Source organism: Bidens hawaiensis, unplaced genomic scaffold (genome assembly GCF_021521415.1).
Source record: "Bidens hawaiensis isolate Kalapana, Puna unplaced genomic scaffold, B.hawaiensis_p1.1 tig00002507_1, whole genome shotgun sequence".
Lineage (NCBI taxonomy): Eukaryota > Viridiplantae > Streptophyta > Magnoliopsida > Asterales > Asteraceae > Bidens > Bidens hawaiensis.
This window is the reverse complement of record NW_027491137.1, coordinates 1,017,665-1,045,460: the sequence shown is the minus strand read 5'-3', so window position 1 is coordinate 1,045,460 and position 27,796 is coordinate 1,017,665.

Below are 27,796 nucleotides of genomic sequence, written 5' to 3'. Positions count from 1 at the left end.
CAGCTACCACGCAAGTATTAAGGCAGCGCCGTTTGAAGCGCTGTACGGACGGAAGTGTCGATCACCACTCTGCTGGGCAGAGGTGGGTGACAGCCAAATCACTGGTCCGGAACTGGTACTCGAAACCTCGGAAAAGATTGTTCAAATCCGAAATCGCATGGCAGCAGCATGAGATCGCCAAAAGAGTTACGCCGACAAGCGCCGAAAACCTCTCGAATTTCAAGTGAACGATCGGGTGTTACTCAAAGTCTCACCTTGGAAAGGTGTGGTTCGCTTTGGAAAGCGAAACAAACTCAACCCACGGTATGTTGGTCCGTACCGGATAACTGAGCGCATTGGTCCGGTGGCGTACCGACTGGACCTACCAACAGAACTCAGTGGCGTACACGATGTATTCCACGTATCAAATTTGAAGAAATGCCTATCTGATGAATCCCAAGTAGTCCCTTTGGAGGAACTACAAATTGATGAACAGTTACGTTTCATTGAAGAACCAGTCGAGGTTTTGGATTGGGAAACCAAAACGCTCAAACACAGCAAAATTCCAATCGTTAAGGTTCGTTGGAACTCGAGACGTGGACCGGAGTTCACGTGGGAACGCGAGGATCAAATGATGAAAAAGTATCCTCACCTTTTTGAAGGGCTAACCAAACACAGAAAACCGCGAAACTCGGCAAACCGTCAAACATCACCGGAGGTATGAATTAAATTTCGGGACGAAATTTCTTTCTACTAGGGGATGATATGACAAACTGAAAATTTTTTTTACTCTTTCAGACTCTCATCACGACTTGACTCAAATTTTCGGGACGAAAATTCTTTAACATGGGAATGATGTGACAATCGTCAATTTCAGGTTAACTCCGTTAACTCAACTCCGTCAATTCAAACTTTAAGATCGTTAAATCTATAACGCACACTTCATTACATTTAAACTAGGGTTTAAATGACGCTTAACACTTACTACATGTGTAGTCTTTCGGGATTTGCACCGAAACGCAAACGAGTTGACGCAAACGATTGATAAATGAACGAAAAACGTCAAAACAATAATTATGTGATAATTATGTGTTAGATATATGTGTGTTACTTGATTATGTTATGTGGAATGTTAAACAAGAAACAAGAACCAATTAGTTAGGCTAGAGATGTAACACTTGGAAGTAGAGGGACTAGAGTGTAACTTGTATAATTATAAATATAACCTTAACTACAAACCCTAACTTATTTTCTTTTCTTTTCCCCCACACCACAAACCCCGATCGGCCCTCCCTTTGTTCTCCACGGCTGCCGTCCACAAGAACACACACATATACACATCAAATCAAGTGATTAATCCAAGAACTAGGTGCTAGGAAGGTATAATTGATCATCCTTTACCTTCTTGTTGTTTAATTTTGATGTTTAATGGGTTAAGTACAAACCCTAGGCAGCCGATTTTGTTCATGTATATGGTTAATATGATTGTTGTTATTTGGATAATGAATTGATAACTAGATTGATGTTGTTGCATGATTCATTGTTGTCTTTGATTTGAGTTAAAACACAAACCCTAATCTTGTATGTATGGTGTAATTGAGATGCATGGATAGTAGTATTAGTGTCTAGCATGTTATATGATTTATTTGTGATCCATGGCTAGTGAAATTGTTAAGTTTTGATGTGAACAGAATCTGGGCAGAATGTGTATACGATGTTTAAATGACTGTAACGAAGTGTAAACGTGAAAATTGGTTGAGATTGTGGGTACTGAAGTAAACTAGGTTGAGTCTAGTTTCCATGAAGTATAAGTTTGTAATTTTTGGACAAGTAGAAGTGTACTTTTATTATTTTACAAAAACGTGGTGCAAAGCTGAGCTGTTAGACCTGCTGTTAGGTTAAGTTGTAAATGTTATATCTCATGAACCACGAGGCCAATTGGGTTGGTTCCACTTCTGGAAGTTGACTCATTGAGTTAGGAACCAAACCCAAGTGGTCTTGCATTTATTGGATTTTTTGTTTAACGGGAATTGCAAATAACATTCTGTTGCGCATGAATCTGACTGATATGAGTTTGCTGTAATGTTTTGGTCATTATAAGAAAAATATGTGGAATAAAAATAAGATAAAATATGTTCTGGAAACCTAAGATATGTATGCTTCTGTGGTGATTTTTGGTGAATTAATTGAGACGTTATGATCGGTGAAATAGTACAATCTTTCAAGTAGAAATTCTGTCATAATGAAACTAACTGCTGAGTTGTGTAAAAATGCATGAAATATGATAGTTTTTATATATTTGTTATGTTTTGACCAAAATACCCTTGCGGGGAATAGTTGCTAATTGATTGCCATGAATTGACCAAATTGCCCTTATGGGGAATAATGGTTAGTTAATTTTGTTTGTTGACCAAAATGCCCTTACGGGGATAATTGCTAGTAAAGTATGTTATTAGTACGTGACACGAAAGTAATTGCTCACTCATGTATCGTATCACAATTGTACTTGTTTAAGTCACACACGATTCACAAACGAAACACGAAATCTGTTACGTGCATAGGTATTATGTGCCGAGTCTAGAGACTCGTTAAACGTACCGATACTTAGAAAATCTCTTTGTTATTTAGAACGCTAGAGAGTTTCTACGACGCGCATCACTTGGTGATCTAATTCGGGATATTCTTCGCAAACAGTGAGTTTCACTTACCCCGCTCTTTGAACTGTTTTCAAACGTTTTTCACTTGGGGGAGATAACATACTCCGATAAACGCATTTTCTGAGATAAACGCATATTTAAGATTTTGTTATAAATTATATATCACTTGTAAAGGCTAAGCGGCAAACGTAACATTTGAAGTCCCACACATCGAACCGGTTAATATTTGGAATAGCGAGTCACTGTTGAGTAGTACTACTGGGTTTGACAAACCCCACCCGACGCTAAGCTCAACTGGAGGTTGAGTGGGTGTAATTTTGGCTAACACTTACCATGGTCTGGGTTGACCTGGTGACGGGCACTTGATAAACAGTCAGCTTCGGTCTCGAACCACTTAGCGATACTTGTTGTATAGATTAGCTACCTATCGATATATAATTTGACGTAACACTATCTGGTAATGCAAAACACTTAAACGCCGTAACGTGGTTACGCAACACTTAAACGCCGTAACGTGGTTACGCAACACTTAAACGCCGTAACGTGGTTACGCAACACTGAAACGCCGTAACGAGGTTACGCAAAACGCTAAACGATTTATCTTATATAACTTGTGAACTCACCAACCTTGTGTTGACACTTTTAGTATGTTATTCTCAGGTAGCCGAGGCGGGCGCGCGGTTTAGGAGCATGCATTAACTGAAAACACTTTTATTCTGCAAACTTATTTTTAACAGTTATCTTTGGTTTTAAGTCGTCCTGCGTGACGCAGCTTTTGAATTAAGGTTTTTACGCTTCCGCACTTATTTGCATTTAAACGTTTTTATGGTTTGATTATAACTGATGATTCCGATCCTGCCAGTTCACACCCTCTGACGGTAAAACTCCGTTAGTGGATTTTGAGGGTGTGACAATTTATCAGGCGAAGTTCAAGTTGAGGCGAAGTTGTTCCCAACTTCGCCCCACCTCTAACTTCGCCTATACTGAATAAATCATAACTTCGCTCATGGTAACAGGCGAACTTGTGATTTTCCTCGACGTTTCTCTAACTTAGTCTGTTTTTGTTGCAGAAATGGCAGCTGTAGCTGGAGCAGGTGGTGCAGGTGGTGATGAAGGTGGAGACAACAACCGACAGTTTTTCCCGAAGCATAACATGTACATCACATTGGACCCGGATGCGAGCGGTGTTGATGATTTCAGCGAGATCATCACGTTTCTACTCCGCTCGCGTATATTCCATGCGATTACCACAACACTGCCAATATCTTTGCCAAACATAGAAGATTTCTGGCAGACAGAGGAATATGACTGTCGAGTCGAGCCCCCGGTTATGCGTGCAACGGTCAATAATCAGATAGTACAGTTCTCGTCTGAACAGATCAGGGTGGCTTTACAGTTTGGGGATGAAACGAGAGACGATCCTACAAACTTTGTGGCTCCATTCAGAGATGGTGCGTTTCTGAGAATGGGATATTCTGGTCCTTTGGGGGATACTCAGAGACGCAAGGGGTTCTTGCTAGACCAGTGGCACTTTCTCATGCATGTGATGATAGTGTGCATGTCAGGGAGAAAGGCTGGTACAGATGGAATGGGTGCGACCATGCATTCGGCGATGACTGCTCTGACTTACAATAAGCGTTACAGCTTTAGTCAGATGGTATTCTACGAGATAGATCGACAAAGACGAGCGGTGGCGCGTGAGAGATTTCTTATGTATCCAAGATTTCTACAAATGATCTTGAATCACGTCGCTCCCACGTTACCTCAGCGCCGCCCAATTAGATATGTGGAAAGTGTCAGCAAGAGGATCTTCGCTCAATGCAGATCATCCAGTGCGAGGAGCAAACCTGAGCTCCGTCCTCGAAATCATTCTAATACTAACTTTGGACAGCCAAAGTACGGGATGTATCGACCCAAGACCAGTCCCCAGATTTTAATCCTCTGCTTTAATCGTGCAGGAACAGTTGAACAGGGCTGCAAATAATCTATGGGTTGTGGATAGCGGCTGTTCCCGGCACATGACGGGTAACAAGAATTTGTTACACGAATGGAAACCTGTTCAGGGAGGAAGAGTAAGTTTTGCTGGAGAGAGTGGTGGAAGGATTACTGGAATTGGGACGGTGACTAATGGTAAAATGACGTTAGAGAAAGTGAATTTCGTTGAAGAACTGAAGCATAATCTGCTGAGTGTATCGTAGATCTGTGACAAAGATTACACTGTGCACTTTACCAAGAATGAAGCGATCGTACTGTATCCTGGTTTCAAGATACCAGAGGATTGGATAGTAATGAAGGCCCCTCGTGCTTGGTACGCAACTCTATCCTATTACTTGCTTGAGAATCAATTTGAAAAGGGAAAGATCGATAGCACACTGTTCTTTAAGAGAAAAGGAAGCGACTTTCTTCTGGTACAAGTCTACGTGGACGACATCATCTTCGCTGCATCAAAAGTCGCCATGTGTCAGGAATTTGAAGCCGTCATGAAAAAGAGGTTTGAAATGAGTGCTATGGGTGAACTAACTTTCTTTTTAGGACTGCAGGTTGATCAGAAGAAAGATGGGATGTTCATTCATCAGACTAAGTATGTCCATGACGTTCTCAAACGCTTCAAGATGGAGGACAGCACTCCATTTGATACTCCAGTTTGCGTCAACCATAAATTGGGTGCTGATTCAGACAATGATGCAGACGTGGACCCCACCCAATATCGGGCAATCATAGGTTCTTTAATGTACTTAACTGCTTCTAGACCTGATATTATGTTTGCAGTTTGTCTTTGTGCACGCTTTCAGGCAAACCCAAAGGAATCTCACTTGAAGGGTGTGAAGAGGATATTGCGGTATCTCAAAGGTAAGCCTAAGCTGGGGTTGTGGTACACGAGAGGAGGAGACTTGGAGTTGGTCGCCTACACAGATTCTGATTATGGAGGATGCAATCAGAATCGGAAGTCAACAACAGGTGGATGTCAGTTTCTTGGAGGCAGATTAGTATCATGGCAGTGCAAGAAGCAGACCTCAGTCGCCATTTCAACCTGTGAAGCAGAATACATGGCAGCATCGAACTGCTGCTCCCAGGTTCTTTGGATACAACAGCAATTGCGCGATTATGGTCTGAATTTCACCCATACTCTTATTTGCATAGATAACACTGCTGCTATCTCAGTAACTAACAATCCCGTAAAGCATAGCAAAACTAAACACATTGACATCCGTCATCATTTTATACGGGATTGTGCTGAGAAGAAATTGATTGTGCTCGAAAAGGTTGATACGTTAGATAATTTCGCTGACTTGTTTACTAAAGCGTTTGACAAAACTCGTTTTCAAAACCTTGTTGAGCTGAATGGGATGATCAATCCCGAGTAACCGTGTTTTTCGTCTTTGTTTAAAAAAAAAACGTCACTATCGCTTAGAATTATGTCGGTTGCCTCAGTTTGAAGGACATATCTTCGGATATGTTTGGTCCTCATTTCTACTTGTAGAATATAAGGATAGCCATTAACCAGATGACTGAAAGTGACCGGGGCGGTTTATGATGTGTTTTTAATTCTTTCGCTGAAAATTAGTCGTTCATACTTAGTTAGAAGGACACATACTCGTATGTGGTCGGTCCAGCTGATCCATTGGATCTTCAGGATAGCCGTTTACCTGAAGACTTCGACTTGATCGGGGCGATAGAAGTTAAAAAATTTTTTTGGGAGATGAAATTATTTTTCAAGTCTACTACTTCGTAAGAAGTTCCTTTACTATGTTTAACAGAAAATTGATCCAACCTTGGAAAGTGATAGATATACTGATTCTGTGTGCTTAACTAGTGAAGTTATTAGGCCTAAAAGACTTTAGAACAGTCATTGTATGTCATGGTAGCTTTTTATGGTGCGTAAAAGTAGAAGTGATACTAACTAAATCTCCTCGATTTTACGTGGAAACTCCTTAAGAGTTGTGCATGTTTCCATATATATCTTTCCGAATGATAGGCAGAAAATCGATTACCCAGTCATACACGAGCCCGTGAGTGTTCTGATTCCCGTGAAGATAGCGTGTCAAGAAACCGCAGTAATCCATATTCGGGACTTGCAGTTATTTACTACTCTGAAACTGTGTAAATATTTAAAAAAAAAATAAAAAAAAATAAAAATAAATAAATTATGTGTTACTGAGACATTCTAGAGCTTATGATGTTAATACTTCTCAATCAAGATGTAAGAAAGAGAACGGGAAGAAGAGTCTAAAGATCGAAGAGTACTTACTATTTAATCAGACACTACGGGTCGAGGTCAACTCGGGGTGACTTGGGGAAAGCCATATAAGCTTTGAGAATAGATAGGAGGCATCACAATCTCTGATGTGTTGCCCATTTAAGTTTTGAGCTTAATTGAACCTAACCCGTATCACAGAAGCAATGAAAACCTTTCTAAGTTATTTACCTGCTTACAACCTGTTTCTTTATGTCATAATACAGCTGAACATAGATCTGTGTGACAGTCACTTAATTAGTATGATTCCTGTTCGGATCTTTTCTAAAACGTGGTAGTCCATGTCGAGACTGAAATTTGATCCAGTGTACTTTATTTTTAAAATTTTATTCTACTTATGTGGTTGTATGATTTTATACCTGGTTACTTGGTCTTGATCGTATCATTTAACTCTTTAAAGGATGTTTTAAAACTTAATTGCAAATTGTTCAAATTATAGGGGTTTGTTTTGTAAAGTTTAATATCGGCGAAGTTATCCATAACTTCGCCTGCAATAGACGAAGTTATCCATAACTTCGCCTGTATAACCTTGACCCTATATAAAGAAATTTTTGGTCAAATGCTCAGTATTGTTTTTGAAAATCCGGCGAACTTATACTCAGAACTCTAGGCGAACTTATATCTCGAATCTAATCTGTGTTGTTTTTCTCGTTTCTAATCCGATTAAAGGTGTGTAGGGTTGTTGTATCGTATATTCACTGACAATGGCGTTAATCAACGGTCGTTTCGACCCGATTCGCGACCCCGTTTATTCGAAACCTCAACACCCGATTTTCAAACTTATTTTCACGTGGTCGTAACCATATTGATCGTCTAGATCTCCATAAAAACATGTGTTTAAGAGTCCGCAATCTCCAAAATTGACCAAATCACTTCGTTTAAACATCTAAACTGTTGCCGATTCATATTCAGGCGAAGTTACAGTTTAGGCGAAGTTATCCTTAACTTCGCCTGAGGTTTAACTTCGCCTGATAATAAATTATGTAACAGTATATGAGGCGAAGTTGTGGATAGGCGAAGTTATCATTAACTTCGCCTGGCCCTTCTTAAATTTTATTAACTGTTATCAGGCGAAGTTGAAGTTAAGGCGAAGTTGTTCCCAACTTCGCCCCACCCCTAACTTCGCCTACACAGAATAAATCATAACTTCGCTCATGGTAATAGGCGAACTTGTGATTTGCTTCAACGGTTCTCTAACTTAGACTGTTTGTTGCAGAAATGGCAGCTTTAGCTGGAGCAGGTGGTGCAGGTGGTGACGAAGGTGGAGATAACCATCGATAGTTTTTTCCGAGGCATAACATGTACATCACATTGGACCCGGATGCGAGCGGTGTTGATGATTTCCACGAGATCATCACGTTTATACTCCGCTCGCGTATCTTCCACGCAATTACTACAACACTGCCTATCTCTTTGCCAAACATAGAAGATTTCTGGCAGACAGTGGAATATGACTGTCGAGTCGAGCCCCCGGTTATGCGTGCAACGGTTAACAATCAGATAGTACAGTTCTTGTCTGAACAGATCAGGGTGGCTTTACAGTTTGGGGATGAAACGAGAGACGATCCTACAGACTTCGTGGCTCCATTCAGAGATGGTGCGCTTCTGAGAATGGTATATTCTGGTCCCTTGGGGGATACTCAGAGACGCAAGGGGTTCTTGCTAGACCAATGGCGCTTTCTCATGCACGTGATGATCGTGTGTATGTCGGGGAGAAAGGCTGGTACAGATGGAATGGGTGCGACCATGCAGTCGGCGATGACTGCACTGACTTACAATAAGCGTTATAGCTTTAGTCAGATGGTATTCTACGAGATAGATCGTCAAAGACGAGCGGTGGCGAGTGAGAGATTTCTTATGTATCCAAGATTTCTACAAATGATCTTGAATCATGTTGCTCCCACGTTACCTCAGCGCCGCCCGATTAGATATGTGGAGAATGTAATCAAGAGGATCTTCGCTCAGTGTAGATCATCGAGTGCAAGAAGCAAGCTGAGCTTCGTCCTCGACATACTCCATTATTTGGCTACTTGATCAACCCAGAGTATGTTCCAGCTCGTGGGGACGAGTTTCGGGATCCAGCACCACAACAGGCTGGAGCACCTCAACCACCTGAGGTACAACAACCTATACCTGCTGCTCCTGTTGTGGAACCGGAGGAAAATGTAGACCTTGATGCAACGTTTGGCGGTCAAGATTTTTTGATATGGAGCGTGTTGATCCTGAGGAAAATGTGCAAGTCTCGGTTGCACTGGTTACTAGTGTGGATGTTGCTAGGGCAGCTACGACGGTGGCTGATTCTGATTCGTCAGATGATGATGTGGCTGAAGCGAGACGGATTTTAGTAACACAAGAAAGGATTCATGGGAAAAGGAAGAGAGACGATGATGACAGTGAGTCGGACTTTGAGGAAGATATACATCAGTTGGTCCGTAGATCGAGAAGGGAAAGGACAGGTGCAGGTTCGGGAGCTAGTGAGAGCTCAAGGGTGGTTCGTTTCACTCCACCAGCACTGTCTGGTATGACCATGGTTCCTACACCATTGCCAGTTACAAGGCCAAGCGTCACGGACGTTCCCGTGGTGGCTACCTCATCCTCATTCGGCCTCCCACCCACTACATTCCAACTCTCGGCTCCGGAGATTGTATCTTTGCCACCTCCAACTCTTACTCCATCGGAGGTCGTCGCAAGATTTATTGAGTTGACAGTTGTAGCTACTGCAGGGTTGTCAGTTACGATACCACCTGCGGTTACGTTTACACCTACTTCTGAGGTCCCGGTTACATTGGAAATCCCTCCTCAGTACACTCAAGATATATCACATCTGAGGTTTGATTTCGATGCAACCTTATCCGACTCGGAACGAATAGCAGCGCTTGAAAGGGTCGTGGCAGAACAATCAAGGGTAAATCTTATGCAGACCCATGCTATTCAGCGCCTCGTTGCAGAGAATCAGATACAGTCGTCCCTACTGATCGAACATGGAAAAATAATTGATGCTTTGAAACAGTTCTTGGCATCTCAGGGGGAGACGAGCTGTAAGGGTGATGAGCTGAGGACTAAGAAGCGTAATGATCGAGACGATGATCCCAATGCATCGAAAGGTGCAGGTGGAGAGTTGCCAAGAACTGAACAAGCTCTTGGGACTTCCACATCTCAGGGGGAGTCAACCAGTGCAGCTGGCGATTCAGGGGGTGATGAGGTGGTGGTCGTGGATGCTGAGATGATGGATGATGAGGTTATAGGTGATGACGATGTGTTACCGGTTGAAGAGATAGAGAAGATTGGTGCTGAGATTGTTATTGATAGTGAGACTGAAGAGGGAGAGATTGTAGAGGAAAACGTTGAGCACGAGATTCCGGAAGTTGATAAGTCAGATATAGGTCAAGATATGGGAAGCGATGAGACAGAATGGGAGGAGCAGCCAAGATGGAAAGAAGGCTACGCTCAGTGGTTTATAAAGACTAAGAAACCGGAGGTCCCTACTATGTTCAAGAAAAGTTACAACATCAGGGGTTATGCTGAATCGAGAAAGGAGATTATATGCTGGTTATATGATGAGCAGTTGAGGCTCTTTGTGATTAAAAGGTATGATGGGGTTCAGTACTTCATGAGACTATTGAGATCGTTGAATACATTGCCTGAGTGTGAAGTGAAGGACTTAGCCAGATTGGGGTTGATAAACAGGAGTGATGATAACATGGCTAGGGTCATTGGAAAGATTGTTTGGAAGGAAAGTATAAAGGAGAAAAAGTTCGAGCTGTTGAAACCACAGAAAGGAAAACTTATTGAAGATAAAGATAGAGGGATGAGAGCAGATGGCAAGCCTTGGATGATCATGAAGTATAAGCCGATCCGGTGTTTAAAAGAAGTGCCGATGAAACAAATGCCCAAGGATGTGCTCAAGGATCTGAAGTGGTGGTATGTTGATTGTGAAACAGCTGAAGTAGTAATGGAGAATGAAGATGAACAAGAGCTGCTGAGAGTGTATGATCCAATGCACTTGGTGAATTTGTCTCAAGCTGATCTGCAGGTGCTGAATGAGAAAAAGATATTTTATATTTCTGCTTGGAAAGAAGAAGCGAAGAAATATCAAAGAGTTGTTTCAGTTTGAGTACGAGAAGGCGTTCATGCTTAAAGATGAGGGATACAAGATTGTTGAGCTTACAAGACACGTGCTTGAAGATAGAGATATGAAGCTACTGCCAAGGGGGAGTCTGTTGGTACATGATGTCAGTAGTTCAGTATATAGTGTCTGTAATCGAGTTAGTATGTTTTGTATTTTGTATTAAGCGAAGTTCTCACAAGTTCGCTGATATAGGCGAACTTGTGGAACAAGCGAAGTTAGGAACAACTTCGCCTAAACATGTTAGGCGAAGTTGTCGACTGTTAAATAGTCTAGGTTACGGCAGAAGTTCATAGAATCGATAGTTTACGAGTTGTTTAGAGTTTGTGTAATCGGTGATCAGAGAATCACGTGTTTCCAGTTGCAATACAACGTGTCTTTGTTTATTGTAACGTGTGTTTGATCGTGTTAACGTGTATCGTCTTCTACGCTCGTATCGTCTTACGTAGGGATTCCGCACCTACGTAGAACGAGATATTCCATGTAGATCCGGCTGGGAACCTACACAAGATGTACCAAGACTTGAAGAAAAATTATTGGTGGCCTGCGATGAAGTTTGAGGTGGCTCAGTACGTGAGTAAGTGTTTGACGTGTCTACAAGTTAAGGCCGAGAATCAAAAGCCATTCAAGAAACTTCAACCTTTAGAAATACCTGAGTGGAAGTGGGAGCATCTCACTATGGATTTTGTGACTAAATTGCCTCATACTCCTAAGGGTAGTTATGACACCATTTGGGTAACTGTTGATAGATTGACCAAGAGCGCTCATTTCTTGCCAATCCGAGAGACTTTTAATTCCAAGCAGTTGGCCGATGTGTTTATTGTGAGATCGTTTCTAGGCACGGGGTGCCGGTATCTATTGTTTCGGATAGGGATACGCGTTTTACCTCTAGGTTCTGGAAGAAGTTTCATGAGGAGATGGGCACCAAACTCCTCATCAGTACCGCTTATCACCCGCAGACGGATGCTCAGTCCGAGAGGACCATTCAAACTCTTGAGGATATGTTACGGGCTTGTGTTATCGATTTTGGTGATAGTTGGGATCGTCACTTACCGTTGGTAGAGTTCTCGTATAATAACAGTTATCACGCCACAATTGGGATGCCATCGTTTGAGATGTTGTATGGCAGGATGTGTAGGACTCCAGTCTGTTGGGGTTCCATTGGTCAGAAGCAATTGGATAGTTTGGAGGTCGTCGAGGCTACGACTGAGAAATTCGACAAGATTAAAGCGTTTATGAAGGCCGCCCAGGACCGACAAAAGTCTTATGCGGATAAAAGGCGAAGACCTATTATGTTCGAGGCTGGGGATCGGGTTATGTTGAAAGTTTCTCCTTGGAAGGGCATTATTCATTTTCGTAAGAGGGGGAAGCTTAGTCCGAGGTTCATTGGTCCGTTCTGTATATTGTCCCGTGTTGGTGAGGTAGCATATAGGCTGGAATTGCCTGATGAGCTCGCGGGGATTCATCCTACCTTCCATGTGTCCCACTTGAGGAAGTGTTTAGCGGATGAGGAGGCCCATGTGTCTCTTGATGATATTGAGCTTGATAGTAAGCTGAACTACGTGGAGGAGCCTATTGCTATACTTGACCGTCAGGAAAGGCGGTTGCGAAACAAGGTGGTTAAGCAGGTGAAGGTGCAGTGGAGGCACCGTAGGGGTTCCGAGGCTACTTGGGAATCCGAAGATGAGATGATGAAACTCTATCCGCAGTTGTTCCTGTCGCATCGGGATTCGGGGACGAATCCCATTGTAAGGGGGTGGACTTGTAACACCCGTCAACTTCCGGTTTAATGATTTAGCGCGTGTAAAGTATGTATAACTCTCGGGACTTAACCGATGTTTCTCGAAAGCCTTTACGTCATCCCGGTACGTTAAAGAACTTAACTATTCCTTCCATTTTGCCTTACACTTCAATTGGGAGGGGCCTGGATGTAAAATCTTTATATTATAATAATTAACAAAACCCTAACCCCCCCAGCAGCGCCTATCGGAAGAGAGACCCCCCTGCTCGAAATTCTTCTGTCCAGTCAGCTTTGATCCATAAAAACTTCAATTCCAGGTCGGTTTTATGATTCCCCATGTCTCTTACACGTTAATTGACCATTGAATTACGCTTATTGATCGAAAAATGACTTGTTGTGGGCTAACTGGGTGGCTGTCCAATTGAGCTTTTCCGGGACTGTTTTGAGTGAGGTTTTTTCATCAAAATCCTCCTAGGTATGTGTAGTACATCATATTAAAATTTCGTGGCCATTGGAGGTGTTTAGGTCGCTCAATCGATTTTAGTTCGAAAACTAGGGTTTATCGGGTGTAGAATTGTCAACTGTTGAGGTTGATGCGTTAATCGATTGAATGACCAACCGAATCAGTTTGCATGGCCCTAGGGGGTTTAGGGGCTATGGGAAAATTATTTTTTTGGAACTCGGGGCTGTTTAGGTTGGTGATTAGTTAATCGAGTCGGTTGTGCGCAAATTGTCGTTTAAACATTAAAGTGAGCGTTGTAAAAAGGAACCGTCGACCCTATCAACTCAGGGGACATAATTATGATGTATGAAAAGGTTAAGATGGGAATTTGGTCCATTTGGGGCTGATTTGTTTGAAAATTGGTTTTAAGATTTGGTGCGCGCGAATTCGACTCGATTTGCATACCGACGGGTGAGTTGTGCATCATGGTTAGCCCCGACCATGATTGTAGGGTGGATTTGGTTAATTGAAGGGTTTTAGGGGCTGAGGTAAAGTAATTGGGTATGGGTTGTGCCTCGGGCCAAGTTGTTGGGCCTCGGGCCAAAGTGTTGGGCTTGAACGGCCCATTAGGCAAGTGTGTTCTAATGGTCTAGTTTAGTGACGCGTTGTGTACAATTTACAGGCCCTTACTTGTGAGTGTGCACTTAGGGATTTCCTAGCTCGTTGCAGGGGTTCGGTTGATTTCAGGTGAGTTCTTGATGCCCCGTTTAACTCTTTTTAAGTTTTGGGATAGCATGCACACCTAAGCGATTTTGCTTGATGAAATGTTTTAAACTATTTTGCATAGGCTTGATAGTATTGGTAGGCCTTGGAATGTTATAGAATGTGTGTATGTATATATATTATTGTATGGCCAATATTTGGCGAATGTTGTAGTCGTTATCGACTATGGAATGTTACGTATGCCTACTTCGTGTTTGCATGCGTTGAATGGAATGTTACGTGTTGGGGTTGTACGTTTTCTCGGCCCTGAATGTTATTATTGAATGTTATATGTATATATTTATATATATAGGAATCCACGTATAGAGATGTTCATACGTAAGGATGATTATTTATTAAATGTGATGACCTAACTGATGTATTTCCGTTTATAGTTTTAAAACCGTTAGAATGATTATTAAGACTTTTGTTACTTACTTAAAACTTGAACTCACTCAGCTTAAGCTGACTTTGTGTGCATGTTAGTGTGAGTTTCAGGTTAGAAAGAAGATGCCTTATCGCTTGGACGTGCACGAAGCTACTTGGACGGTGAAGGGCATACGGGATTTTAAGACTTTATTATTAAACATTTCCTTTTAAAAAAAAATTATTAAAGATAATTAAGTTGGTTTTGGGCAAAATTCCCGGGTTTTGGGAACTTATTTTATTATTTACGTTTTCCGCTGAATTTTACTCTGAAATCGGTTGCTTAATGGAACGATTGATTTTTTTTTTAGTTTAAATATTTTAATAGTGTTTTGTATGATTACCAACTGTAGGGTTCCCGGGGTTCGGGGCCTTACATGATCGATTCATGAATCTGATTCAGTTGATGATAATCATTCAAATGATTTATTTATGATTGCAATTAAGGTCCACGGAAAGTGATTTAAAGCAACCGGAAGTTGAAAGTAACGTCATTGACGATGTAGGAGATTTAATTTTAGCGGCGTCTCATCATAAATGTTTAACGTTGTCTTGAAAGGGTAAAATTACCATCTTGTCCATCTAAAATGTTTTGTATGTAATATAGATAAATTTGTTTCATTTCAGTTTCGTTTCGGTTGGAATTTTTTATAGTTTCGTTTAGGTTCGATTTTTTTTAGTTTCGTTTTAGATGGGTATAACTTTATTCAGTCTTTTGTTTCGGTTTTTACAGTTTTTGTATTCGGTTCGGTTTAAGATTTATCGGTTTTAGTGATTCGGTTTCATTTCGGTGTTTGTTTTTGTTTTATTGGTATTTGAGTTTATTTAGGTTTTCGGTTTTGGTTTTGGTTTCGTTTTAGTTTTTTCCAATTTCAGCTTCGTTTCAATTTGTATTTAATTTGTTTGGTGTTTGGTTTTAATGTTTATTGAAAAATGAATGAATATGAAGGGTTCACAAATTAAGTTAAAGGTTCACATGAGTTTCAACTTTCAAGTGAGTTAAAGTCATTGAAGCTTTATATTTTTTGTATCTTCACAACCAGTAATAATGAATTCGCATTTGGTAGGAATGATTTCAAAGGCTATGAATGTTGTATGTGTTACCCTTCATTTTTCTTCTTAATCTTCAAGTGTGTTATTTCAATTTTCATTTATGAAAATGGGTCATTTTAGAAATGTTTTAATTTGCTTTGGCTCAGGTTAAAACAGGCCATTTTATAAGGGTATCAATTTAGTTATGGTATATATAAATGTATCTATTTCGTTCATGTTACAACGGGTCTTTTTAAAATCGTATCGATTTGGTTCGGGGCATAACGGATCAATTTTAGAAGATATCAGTTTGGTTCGGGTTTAAATGGGTAATTCTCAAAACCTATCGATTTGATTCTGATCAAAACATGTCATTTTAAAATGGTTTCAATTTGGTTCTGGTTCTTAAATGCACTTTGGACGTGCTTCAGTTTATTAGAATGCAAGACTCTTTACATGAAATGTAAAAATAGTTTTCGTAGTCAGTTAGTCACTATGCTTATTAGATTGGTGTATGAATGTTTATGTCATTAACTATGTTCCCAGTCTAAGAAGAATAGAAGCCTGAATCATTCTGGATGCTTATCGAGAATCTTTTCTGGGTGCTTATTTTCTAATTTGCTTACTTTCCAGACTAATGTTCGTGAAGTTTGTTTGTTTTATATTAATATTATTTTTAAAAGTTTATAAAGTTTATATTTTAAAGTTTTAAATTTTCTTCGTAAACATTCTACTATGTAAAGTCATTTTTTGTAAGTTTTTATGCATTTCAGTACTTTGTTTGCTTATGAATATGAATTGCAATTAGAAATCGTGTTGTTATCTCAAAAACATATTAAAAAATGTTTGAAATTAAATATGTGTTTACTTGATGATTTCTATATTTCCACTCGTGTCGTGCACGGGTCAATGACCTAGTTATATCTTATTATAATCTGTGTATGTAACATGGTTTGTTTTTTCTTTTTATGCATATGGGCTTTCTCAATCTTGGGCTTCTCTAACTTGATGAATGGGCTCTTGGAGACATGAAGACCTGCTTGTAGCCACACCCTTTCATCATTTGGGGATTCATCAATCACCGCTACGACACTACTCCAACGGCCCCAGAGCTATTACTCATCAGCGGCTATTTTGTGATAAGTGCTTCACCTTGGCTTGATTGGATATATATATACGACACTCTTGCATTGTATTTCGCAGACAATAGTTATCAACAATGTACGCTCTATCCCTTTTGTTGTTCTAGGGTCCATCCCTTTCTTGTATTTGAATATTATTGTAAGAATCATCTGGTTTTAGATCTTTTGTTCAGTAACACAAATACCATTCAATTTCTGGCAAAAGATAAACGGGAAAACACCAAAACTTACATGATTCACCATGGGTTTTAATTTAACCAATAAACCAAACCAATTCTAGCCTTAAAATACATATACTAGAAAACCATAAAAACAAGAAGTTAACTTTATTGACAAACATACAATCAAACTTTTTCGAACCCATTCTAAACAAGCTTTCGTTTTTTTTAATCTCCAAGGGAACCCATCAAGTAGTCATAATAATAGCTTCCAAACCTATCTTCTAACTTTTCAAAAACTACTTATATCTAGCCAAAAAAAAAAGAAGAAGAAGAAAACAAATCCTCTAAATTCAACGAAGTCGAGAAAGCACCTCAACCCAATTAGCCACGACCCTACCCATAACCACACTCTACAAACAAATGATCAGTTGTGTCAATCCCTTTAGAACAAAGTGAACACTTGATCAATGGAACGTCCATTCCCGGATTACTCATATTTACTTTAACAAGAGTCCTATCGATCAATATCTTCCAAGAAAATTTGTTTTGTAAGGTTTGAGATCCTCTCTAAATTAATATACAGATCGAAATACATAAATCGAAGCCATAATTAATTATACATGTAACACATTGTCACACCCCAAACTAGGGCATGTTTCGTAAATATATTAGAGTTGCGGGTTTATTTTAGCGGAAGATTTTAAGTTATAAAATATTACTTACATTGAAAATTTACTCGGGAATTAAATATCCGAGTATCGTGTTTACAAAATACTATTTCATAATATTACAAATATTTTAATTATCAAAATTGAGCCATCTTGGTAATGCGGGCATCTACTCCATCATGACACCTAATCCTTGCTTTACCCGCCTTATTAATTACCTGCAATGTGGGGAAGTATACGTTAACGATGAGCTGGTGAACAGTTGATTGAATCTAAAAGATTTTTATAGCAGTCGTTAAATACAATAATAGTTTTCTGTTACAAACTCAACAGGAACGCCTGTCATTCCCAGGATTTGTACCATTGCCCTACGGACACAATTCAAAGGTTCTCCAGTTCTAGTAGCCCCGTTGGAGAACTGGTTATGAGTGACTTATTTGCATGCTTGCTTTGTCTGTTGTGTTTGGATCCAGACATATGTGTAATCAGTCTGAGTTTCTTTTATTCTCCATTTTGTATTATAACAGCTTTAGAGATTATGTAATCTCATGCAATTGTTTATCTGATTCTTTATGACTAACAAGATGTTTATCATTATGAGTAAATGTCTATCTGCTTGTAAAGGTTTAACGTATTCACCTGTGATTGTCTGTTCGATATGTCATTTGAAAACCTTTATTGTTTGTATGATTTTAACCTATAATGATAATAGGTTTTGTATAAATACCTGGATGGTGTTTCTTGATCCAGCAGCATACTATACTGACCTGGTTTTATCATTTCAAACCTCGTTTATAAAGACTTGTTCAACTTATAGGTTTAAAACTTAAATCTGAATAAAATATTAAATTCTGTTATGTGACGGACCGTATCATGATGAGATGGTCCGTATAATCATGTTTGACTTGTTGACTGAAATTAGTTTGAGAAGGGCCATATCAAAGTGAGGCGGCCCGTATATATGAGATAGACCATCACAAGTTGTTTTGACTCGCGGCAAAATTTGAGATGAGATGCACCGTATAATGATTAGACAGTCCGTCTAATCTCACTGTTTGGCCCGTTAAGGGTAAAATCCATTTTAATACCTTCTAGCGATCCGTTTTAATCATTGTATGATTATAAACAAGTATAAAAACATGTATAGTTTATTTGGAAATCATTTTGACAGAGGTTTAATCAATTATAGCTTGGATACGAACTTAGACTAGATAAACGAACTTAAACGAGTGTAATAGTCAACCTACCTTCCCTCCAAGCTAGAACAGAACCTAGGAATGATTTGTAATGACCCCTAAAACTACAGAAGAACTTGGATAAGCCAACAATGGGTATAAGACGTTTAAGGGTTGCTATTTATAGGCCAGTTCGCTTGGACGAGCCAGCAATGGGTATAAGACACATAATAAATGATATTGACATTTCATGTTGTCAAAGGGGATTTGACAGACCGTATAATCATGAGGCGGTCCGTCTCATAATTGCGGCCTGTCCCGTCTAATAAGTACGACACATGAGATGCCCCGTCTCATGTGGAAACCTTTGGTGGTTTGATACGAACCGTCTAATAATGAGAAGGTCAGTCTCATTCAACTTTTGCATAAATATAGTTTCCATGTACTTCGAGTTTGGGAAATAACCAAATGGCCCTTCAACATTGAAAGTTGGCAAAAAGGTCACGGAAATTTTCGGGGTGTTATATCCTCCCCACCTTTATAATAACCTCGTCCTCGAGGTTTATTGAAATAAATGTGGGTATTTCTTCTTCATTTTTTATTCAAGATCCCATGTAAATTTTTGTCCTCGTCGAGAATCCCATCTTACTTTGACAAGTTTCAATCATCTTCGCTTAAGAAACTTGGTTTGCCTATCTTCGATTTGAATTGGCTGTTCCACGAATCTAAGGTTTTCATTGACCATAACTTCCTTTAAAGGCATAACAAGAGTTTCATTGGCCAAACATTTCTGAAGATTCGATACGTGAAACAAATTGTAAACTCCTTTCATTTCTTCTACTAACGCTAATCGGTAGGCTGTTGGCCTAACTTTTTCGGTAATTTCAAAAGGACCTACAAAGTGTGGGCTCAATTTTTCTTTCTTTCCAAATCTGACTACACACTTCCAAGGTGATACCCTAAGTAAGACTTTGTCTCCTTGAAATTCTAATTGTTTGCAGCGAACATCTACATAGATCTTTTGTCTATTTCTGGCTGCCTTCAATCGTTCTATGATCTAAATTACTTTATCGGTCGTCTCTTGAACTATTTCAGGACTTGATAATTGATTGTCTCCAACTTTTGACCAACATACAGGCGTCCTACATTTATGACCGTATACAGCTTCAAACAGTGCCGCTTGAATGCTGGTATGGTAAATGTTGTTATATGCAACCTCTATTAAAGATATGTTTGTCTCCCGACTACCTCCAAAATCTATTACACATGCCCGCATCATGTCTTCTAGATTTCAAATAGTTCTTTCACTCTGTCCGTTGGTTTGAGGATGATAGGTTGTACTTAAATTTAAACTTGTGCCAATTGCCTTTTGAAAACCTTTCCAGAAGTGCGATGTAAAACCGACTATCTCTGTTAGAGATAATAGATAATGGTACACCATGTAATGATACTATTTTATCAACATATATGCGTGTGAATCTATCCATAGTAAACGATTCTTGTATAGAAATGAAATGGGCAGACATAGTAAATCTGTCTATGATAACACAGATTGCATCATTTTTTCGTGAAGTTTTTGGTAACTTCTTAATGAAATCCATAGTTATCATATCCCATTTCCAAATTGGAAACTCAGGTAGATGTTGTAGGCCTGCAGGTTTCTAGTGTTCTGATTTGATTATTGAACAAGTTAGACATTTAGAAACATAGATAGCAATGTCTTTCTTCATTCCTATCCACCAATATTCATCCTTCAGATCTGGTACATCTTGTCACTACCCGGGTGCATCATATATTTTGACTTGTGAACTTTTTCTAGTATCTTTTCTCGTAAGTTCTGGTGATCGGTACCCAAATTCTCTTACCTAGTCGGAGTATTTCATCATCTCCCTTGACAAATTGATTAATGCTACCGTTTTCTTTTTCAAATTTTATATTTCCCTCAACTAGTGTTAACTTCTGAGCTTCTTTGACTAAACTTCAAGTCAATTTGCAATTCTAGTCAAAAATCACAAACTCTTTTGGGTTTGTCATGTTATTTTTTGCTCAATGCATCGGCCACCATGCTGGTTTTTCCTTCGTGATAAATGATTTCATAATCATAATCATTAAGAGTTTCCATCCAACGCCTCTGTCTCATGTTTAAATATTTCTGATCAAATATGTGCTTTAATCTCTTGTGATATGTGAAACAATAAACTTGACACCATAGACATAGTGCCTCCATAATTTCAACACGAAGATTATGGCACCTAACTCTAGATCATGCGTCGTATAATTATTTTTATGGACTTTTAACTTTAGAGAAGCATAGGCGATGACCTGGATTCCTTGCATTAATACACACAACCGATTCCCATTTGCGAAGCATCACAGTATACCGAAAATTTTATACAAACCTTCTATCAAAGCTAAGATAGGTGAATTAGCTAGTTTCAGCTTCAAGGTTTCAAATGTTTCTTCTTGTTTTGGTCCCCATTCAAACTTAACTGATTTTCTGGTGAGTGAGGCTTATGGCATGAGTATTCTGGAGAAATCTTGAATAAATCTTAGTAACCGGCTAATCCCAAGAAACTTCTAACTTAAGTGGTTGTTTTAGGCTTCTCCCATTTTGTAATGGCCTCTATCTTTGTTGGGTCTACTTGAATACCTTTTTCATTTACAATGTAACCAAGAATTTGTACTTCTGATAACCAAAATTCACACTTTAAAAGTTTGGCGTATAACTTCTCGTTCCTTAAGATTTCAAATATGCTTCTGAGATGAAATTGATGATCTTCCTTAAACTTGCGATAAATAAGAATGTCATCAATGAACACGATAATGGCGTATAACTTCTCGTTCCTTAAGATTTCAAATATGCTTCTGAGATGAAATTGAGGATCTTCCTTGGACTTGCGGTAAATAAGAATGCCATCAATGAACATGATAACAAACTTATCAAGATAAGGCTTACAAATTTGATTCATCATGTCCATAAATGCTGCCGGGGCATAGTGAGTCCAAATGGCATAACTGTGAACTCATAATGTCAGTATCTGGTGAAGAAAGCTGCCAACAGAATATCTGATTCTTAAACCTTCAACTGGTGATTACCGGATCGAACATCTGTCTTATAATAGACATTTTTTGCTTGCAATTGACCAAACAAATAATTTTCTCTTGGAAGTGGGTAATGGTTTTTAATTGTAACTTTGTTTACACGGTAGTCAACCTGCATTCTCATCAATCCGTCTTTCATCTTAAAAAACAAAACTGGAGCTCCCTATGGTGAAGAACTTGGTCGTATAAATCCTTTCTCTAACTTCTCGTCTAATTGTTTATTTAGTTCTTTCAATTCCGTCGGTGCTAATATGTCGGGAGATTTAGCAATTGGTGTTGTTCCTGGGAGTAAATCTATCCTGAATTCTACCTCCCTTTATGATGGGATTCCTGGTAATTTGTCGGGAAATACATCCTTGAATTCTGAAACGATTGGGACTTCCTCCATTTTCTTAAGCTTAGGTTCTTTGGTTATATAAGCCATGAATGCGAGGCATCAATTACCTAAGCAACGACTAGCTTTTATCTTGGAGATAATTCTAATCCTCCCTACTTATTTGTCTCTAGCTATTTGAATGATTTTGTTATTTGGAGTTAAGATATCAATGGGTTTTTCTTCACATAAGATGGGGGCTTGGTTACCAGACAACCAGTTCATTCCTAATATTACATCAAAACCTGCTAGCTTCATGGGTAACAGTTGTACAGATATGTTATGCCCAGCTAATGAAATGTGGTCGTTATTCAAGGCTTCAAATATCTTGATCAAGTTTCCATTAGTGGTTTCTACTTCATAATGTTTGTTTAACTTAGTTAGAGGTTCATTTAATAGACTACAAACTTATAATTTATAAAACTCTGATTTCTCCTGAATCAAACAAAACCCTAGCATAAATATTGTTTATAAGAAACGTACCAGTATTCACGTTTTGTATCTTTCCACCTATCCGAGTAATGAGCATGAAAGCACGTGCCTTTTCTTTCTTGTCATCATTATTGACACCAATACCATTGGCTCCCACAGCTGCTATCTTTTTCTTAGTACATTCGATGTTGAACTGTCCCTTTTCACCGCAGTCAAAATATACCATGGTTTTCTTTCTACAATATTCTTCCACATGACATGTGTTTTTAAGAACTACAAGTTACTAATGGATCATACTTGCGGATTTCAGACTTGACAGCTGGTCGTATACATTTTCCAACATGTATGTTACCATAATTCTTGCAAACTAGTTGTGTATAAGCAAACAACCTGTCTTTCTTCTTGTCAAATTTCTTCTTTCCTTCATCTTCATCTCTCTTTCCACCAGTATTCTTTTTCTCCTCGTCTCTGTTTTTAATCATATCATCCATTAGACACTCGGCTAATTCCATAGCTGACTCCTTTGTTGACGGCATGTGCGAACAAACCAAATCACGTATCTCTTTTGGTAGCCCATAAATGTAATGGGTAACCTTGTTTTATTCAGGGGTAACTAAATGTGGTACTAGCCTGCAGTAATCAAGGAATTTCTGTGACATTTGAGCCAAAATAAGGTACACCTCAGTACGTATTTACCGATTAAGCAAATAAACGCCTTTTGCGTAACAAACGAACGATTAACCGAACGGGTCGGGTTATGACCCAGTTATCTTGGGGGGGCATCTATAAGTGATATACGATCTATACAAGCTAAAATATTAGAAATATGGCCTTAGTTTGATAGCAAACAAGTTAAACGAAAACATGCTCGTTTAACCACCCGCTATAGATTTAAACGCGACAGATAGTTACAAACCAAGCATTGTATCATCCGTTAAGCCGAAAAAGACTTACCAAAAACTTATTTGAAATGTTTTAAGCTATCCGTGAAAATATTTTTGATTTTTACAAACATATAGTATGTTTTTATAATTTTACACAAAACTAGCCGAAAAACACTCGTTTTCGTGCTGTTTAACGCACCCGATAAGTTTTTCGCGCCAAAAACCGAACCCGAACTAAATTTGGACCGGGCTTTTCGTATTTGGGCTGGAGAAACCAGATCATTGGTCCAAAACAGCCCATCATGGGCCCAAAGGGACTTCCGATCTGTAGCCCACCCCCCACCCCCATTCTTTTTATAAAACTTGTTTAGGAAGCTTGTTTATCCAATTTGGTCTATAAAAACTGAGGTCCAAGCAGCTGCAAGCTGAAATTCCAGAAAACATCCAAACCCTAAGGTAAAGAGCTTAAATAAGTAGCTTTTGAACTTGTTTAAACTTGTTTAATACCATAAAAGCATGTCTTTGTTACTAAAAATCATTCCTAACCGTGTAAAAATCCTAAAAATGGTCCATAAACATGTTTTGATCATACACATGGTAAGGAACCTGTTTTGATAGTTTTTTTGGCCATAAACACGGATTAAAGGGTTGAAACGACGTTTTTACGGTTCAAAAGTTCGTTTTTGTGCACTAGCCGAAACCCTAAGTTAAGGGCTGTTATGTTGATGAAATATTGCTTGGTTTGTGAAATAGGAATTGTACCTAGCTTTCTTAGAAGCACAAGAGCCTGAAAACTTGATTAAAAAGTCGGAAACGAGCCAAACCCGCTAAGGTAATGCCGAAACACTCGCTTACGGGCTATTTAGGTTAAGGTTGTGATGTGCATATTTTTAGGACTTGAAATTTTTCAGGGACATCAGGGACCATGTCAATGAGTCCCTGTTCAAATTTGGTAACGTTTCAACCATCCGAGAATATTTGGCGAATTTATTACCGAATTGGGACGTTTATTTGGGAAAAATAGCTAAAATACTTCAAAAATTATGATTTTTTTCTGGGAACTCAGATTTAATGTATTTTGATCACATATTAATTTTGGGACCATTTGGAGAAGTTTAAAGGTGTTTTGTTTATTTGCGTTCGTGTGAATTTTTACAGCCGAATTTGGGCCGAAAAGAATATTGCACCAGCATTTTACATTCTAGAATTGATAAAAGTTGTTTTGGGACATGATTTGAGTATTCAAGAAATTTTGAGGAATTTTGGGAAATTGTTTGGGGTAAACGGACGATTTTCAGACGAAATATAGCTGATAAAATAAATTTTATAAATTAATAAATAAGTAAATAAATTCCAGAAATATTTTTATAAAAATATACATATATTAATTGATAAGTGGTTAAATTTTCATAATTTAATGATTAACGGTTAATTAATTATGCTAATCTGAATATTAAACAAATTCAGTTCTTATAAAAACCGGCAAGTTCGCGACTAGTGAATCTGCGGGAATATCAAAACACCAAGAGTGATCAAAAATCATATTTTTGGACTAATTAAATAAAAATGAACTTTTCTATGAGAAACCTGAACAATCCGGGTGGATTGTGCGCGTTTCTTCTCAAATCAAACTGAATAAACGGAAACGGGCCCCGTGGCTAATCTGGGACCCTAATAGGTGATCCTTCTTTATAACTTAATCATTTTATTAACCAATACATTTACTCAAGCTTATTTTCCCATAACTATTTTCTGAACACGTAAACGAACAACTTGGCCCAGCTGAGAAAACGGGAATCTGAGCCACTTTCTGGGCGTTCCAGCTACACCCAGATTAGTTATACAGCCCAGTTTAGTATTGAGATTATAATAATATTAAAATATTAATATTATTATAATATTGATTATAGGAACTACTGATAGCGGACCGAACAAACCACGAGCTGATACAGTACTGAATATCTACTAAACAGTGAGTTTCATGACCCCACTTCTAAACTGTTTTACGAACTTTTGGGGTGAAAAGCATGTTTGATTACATATACATACCTGAAACATGTATTGATGTGAATTATCTAAGTGCTAACACACGAAAGTCCCCACTAACACAGTGATTAACTTCGAGCCGGTGGCTTGTGAATAGTATTATTGGTTTGACAAACCCAGGCGGGGCCAGCACGGTTGCTGAGACATTATCCCGTTTGCACATGTCCATATTTTATTTTTTCGAACCCGCTATGTAGTGTTAGACATAGCTACTGGGGCATGTTGTGGGCGGAAAGGGGCCACAGTGGTTGATTGAGCGTGGGAAATGGAGGCACGCAGCACGAACAGTCCAGGCTTCACTGTAGCTTAGCATAATTACATCACATACATCATTTACATACATACATACTTATTTCATGATTACAAGTGTTAACTTGTGAATACTCATTACTGTTTTCTTGAAACTCGTGAAACTCACCAACTCTTGTAGTTGACCCGTTTTAAACTACTTTTCAGGTGTACCTAAATCGGAGTAATTTGGTGATCTGTCACTTTCCTGAAGTGTGTGGTTGATGCTATGTGAATAGAAGCAAAGGCGTTAGTAGTAAGAACGTTTAGTTAACAAACTAGTTTTGTTTGTACCACCTAGACTGTAAAACAATGATAGAACGAAGAAATGTAATATAATGTAAATTAGTTTGTAATGTTTCTTTATAAACAATGTGTTGATACCAGAGGTGTCTGTTACATTCCCGTTTTACGCTTTCGCATTGTGCTAGTCGGGGTGTGACAATTTCGTATTGTATTCCTTAAGATTGGTTCCGACAACTTTGTGATTCCAGAGTTAGTTTGAATTTGATCTATTTCGTGAATTGGGCAAAACTTTTGCTTGATTAACTCCTTGAAAGTTTTCCACTCTAGATTGTATAGATTGGCCCAACCCTTAGCTTTGATTAAAGTATTCCACCATTCTAAGGCCCCTCCTTTGTACATTTGGGATGTGTACCGAATTCTCTCTTCTTCGGTACACTTACTGATAATTACGATGGATTCCATCTCCTCTAGCCAACGAAGAGCGACTATTGTGCCCCTTATCCCTATAGAATTCTTTTGGTTTATAGACTTGAAAGCCTTTAAAACTAAACCCCTTACTTGTCTTTAATTTCTTTGCTTTGCTTAATGTAACATTTCGGATTTTTCCAAACCCGTATTCGTTTACGTTTAACCCAAACGAAACATTTTTAGATCTTTATTATTATTAAAAATCAAGTAATTATGAATATTTAAGTTTCTAATAATTCACTTTTAGCCCTTCATGTTCATTCATTGTTTAAATACTAAATTATATCCTAAAAAGTTCATAAAATGATCAAAAACTAAACTATAGGGACCATTTGTGTCAACGGCTGAAACCACCCACCTCCGGTGGCCGGAGCGCCGCGCGGCCATCTCTAGGCTCGCCATCGCGCGGCGTGGTGGTATATCTGGTCAGTTTTGTAACTCGATTTCGTTTCTTAACTCATTTAAGGTATAAAATCGCTTATTTTAGGCATATTGGAGAGAATTAAGGACCAAGAAATCTTAATATAAATGAAATACATATTATAATTCATTTCTTAATCACCAAGATCAAATATTTTGATTATATTCAGTGATTTCATCATTAAAAACATATATTCTTTCTTAATCAAGCTAAAAGCCCATATTTAGTTCGTTTTTGCTATTTCTATATAAAAAACTCATAATCTCTGCCAAAAATCTTCACCCCAAACCCTAGAGGAACTTCTTTAGCTGTCCTACCTTCTGTCTCTCTTCATATGCTTCGATTTTTGCTATTTTGTTGAAGATAAGTTCATAACCGTTTGACTTTGCAAGTTCAAGAACCTTTGACTCATTATATCTCACTGTTCGTTCACATTCCGGGTAAGTTGTAACCTTCAATCAGTTTCTAAGATTGAAGGGTATTGACTGGTCAATTGCTTTAAAACCCGATAAAGGGTAAAACTATCAACAACTTTGACTTATCGTTTTCTCACACTTCAGTTCGGATTCAACGTTCGGTCCAGAAGACTTTTATTCTCATAACGAAATTTTAAGGCTACTGACCAAAACCCTACTTCCGACTCGCTGTTTGGATTCTGGTCAGTACCAGCTCGCTTAAACGTTTAATTCAACATAACTAGAGTTCTACTCATCCGTTTGGATTGATTCCAACGACATTAAGTTCGCTTTTGTTTATAGTTTCATATCACAAAGTTTCTGGTTCTGATCGGTTATCTCATTTGACGCGTATTGGACAACTCGCCTATCCGTTGACTCGTTTATTCTTAATTATACTCACTTGCCTTTAAACTAAGGTGACTTTTATCATTCCCCTATTTTACTCAGTTTTCTAACATATATGCGTATATCATACTATACATATACATATACATATACATACATACACACAC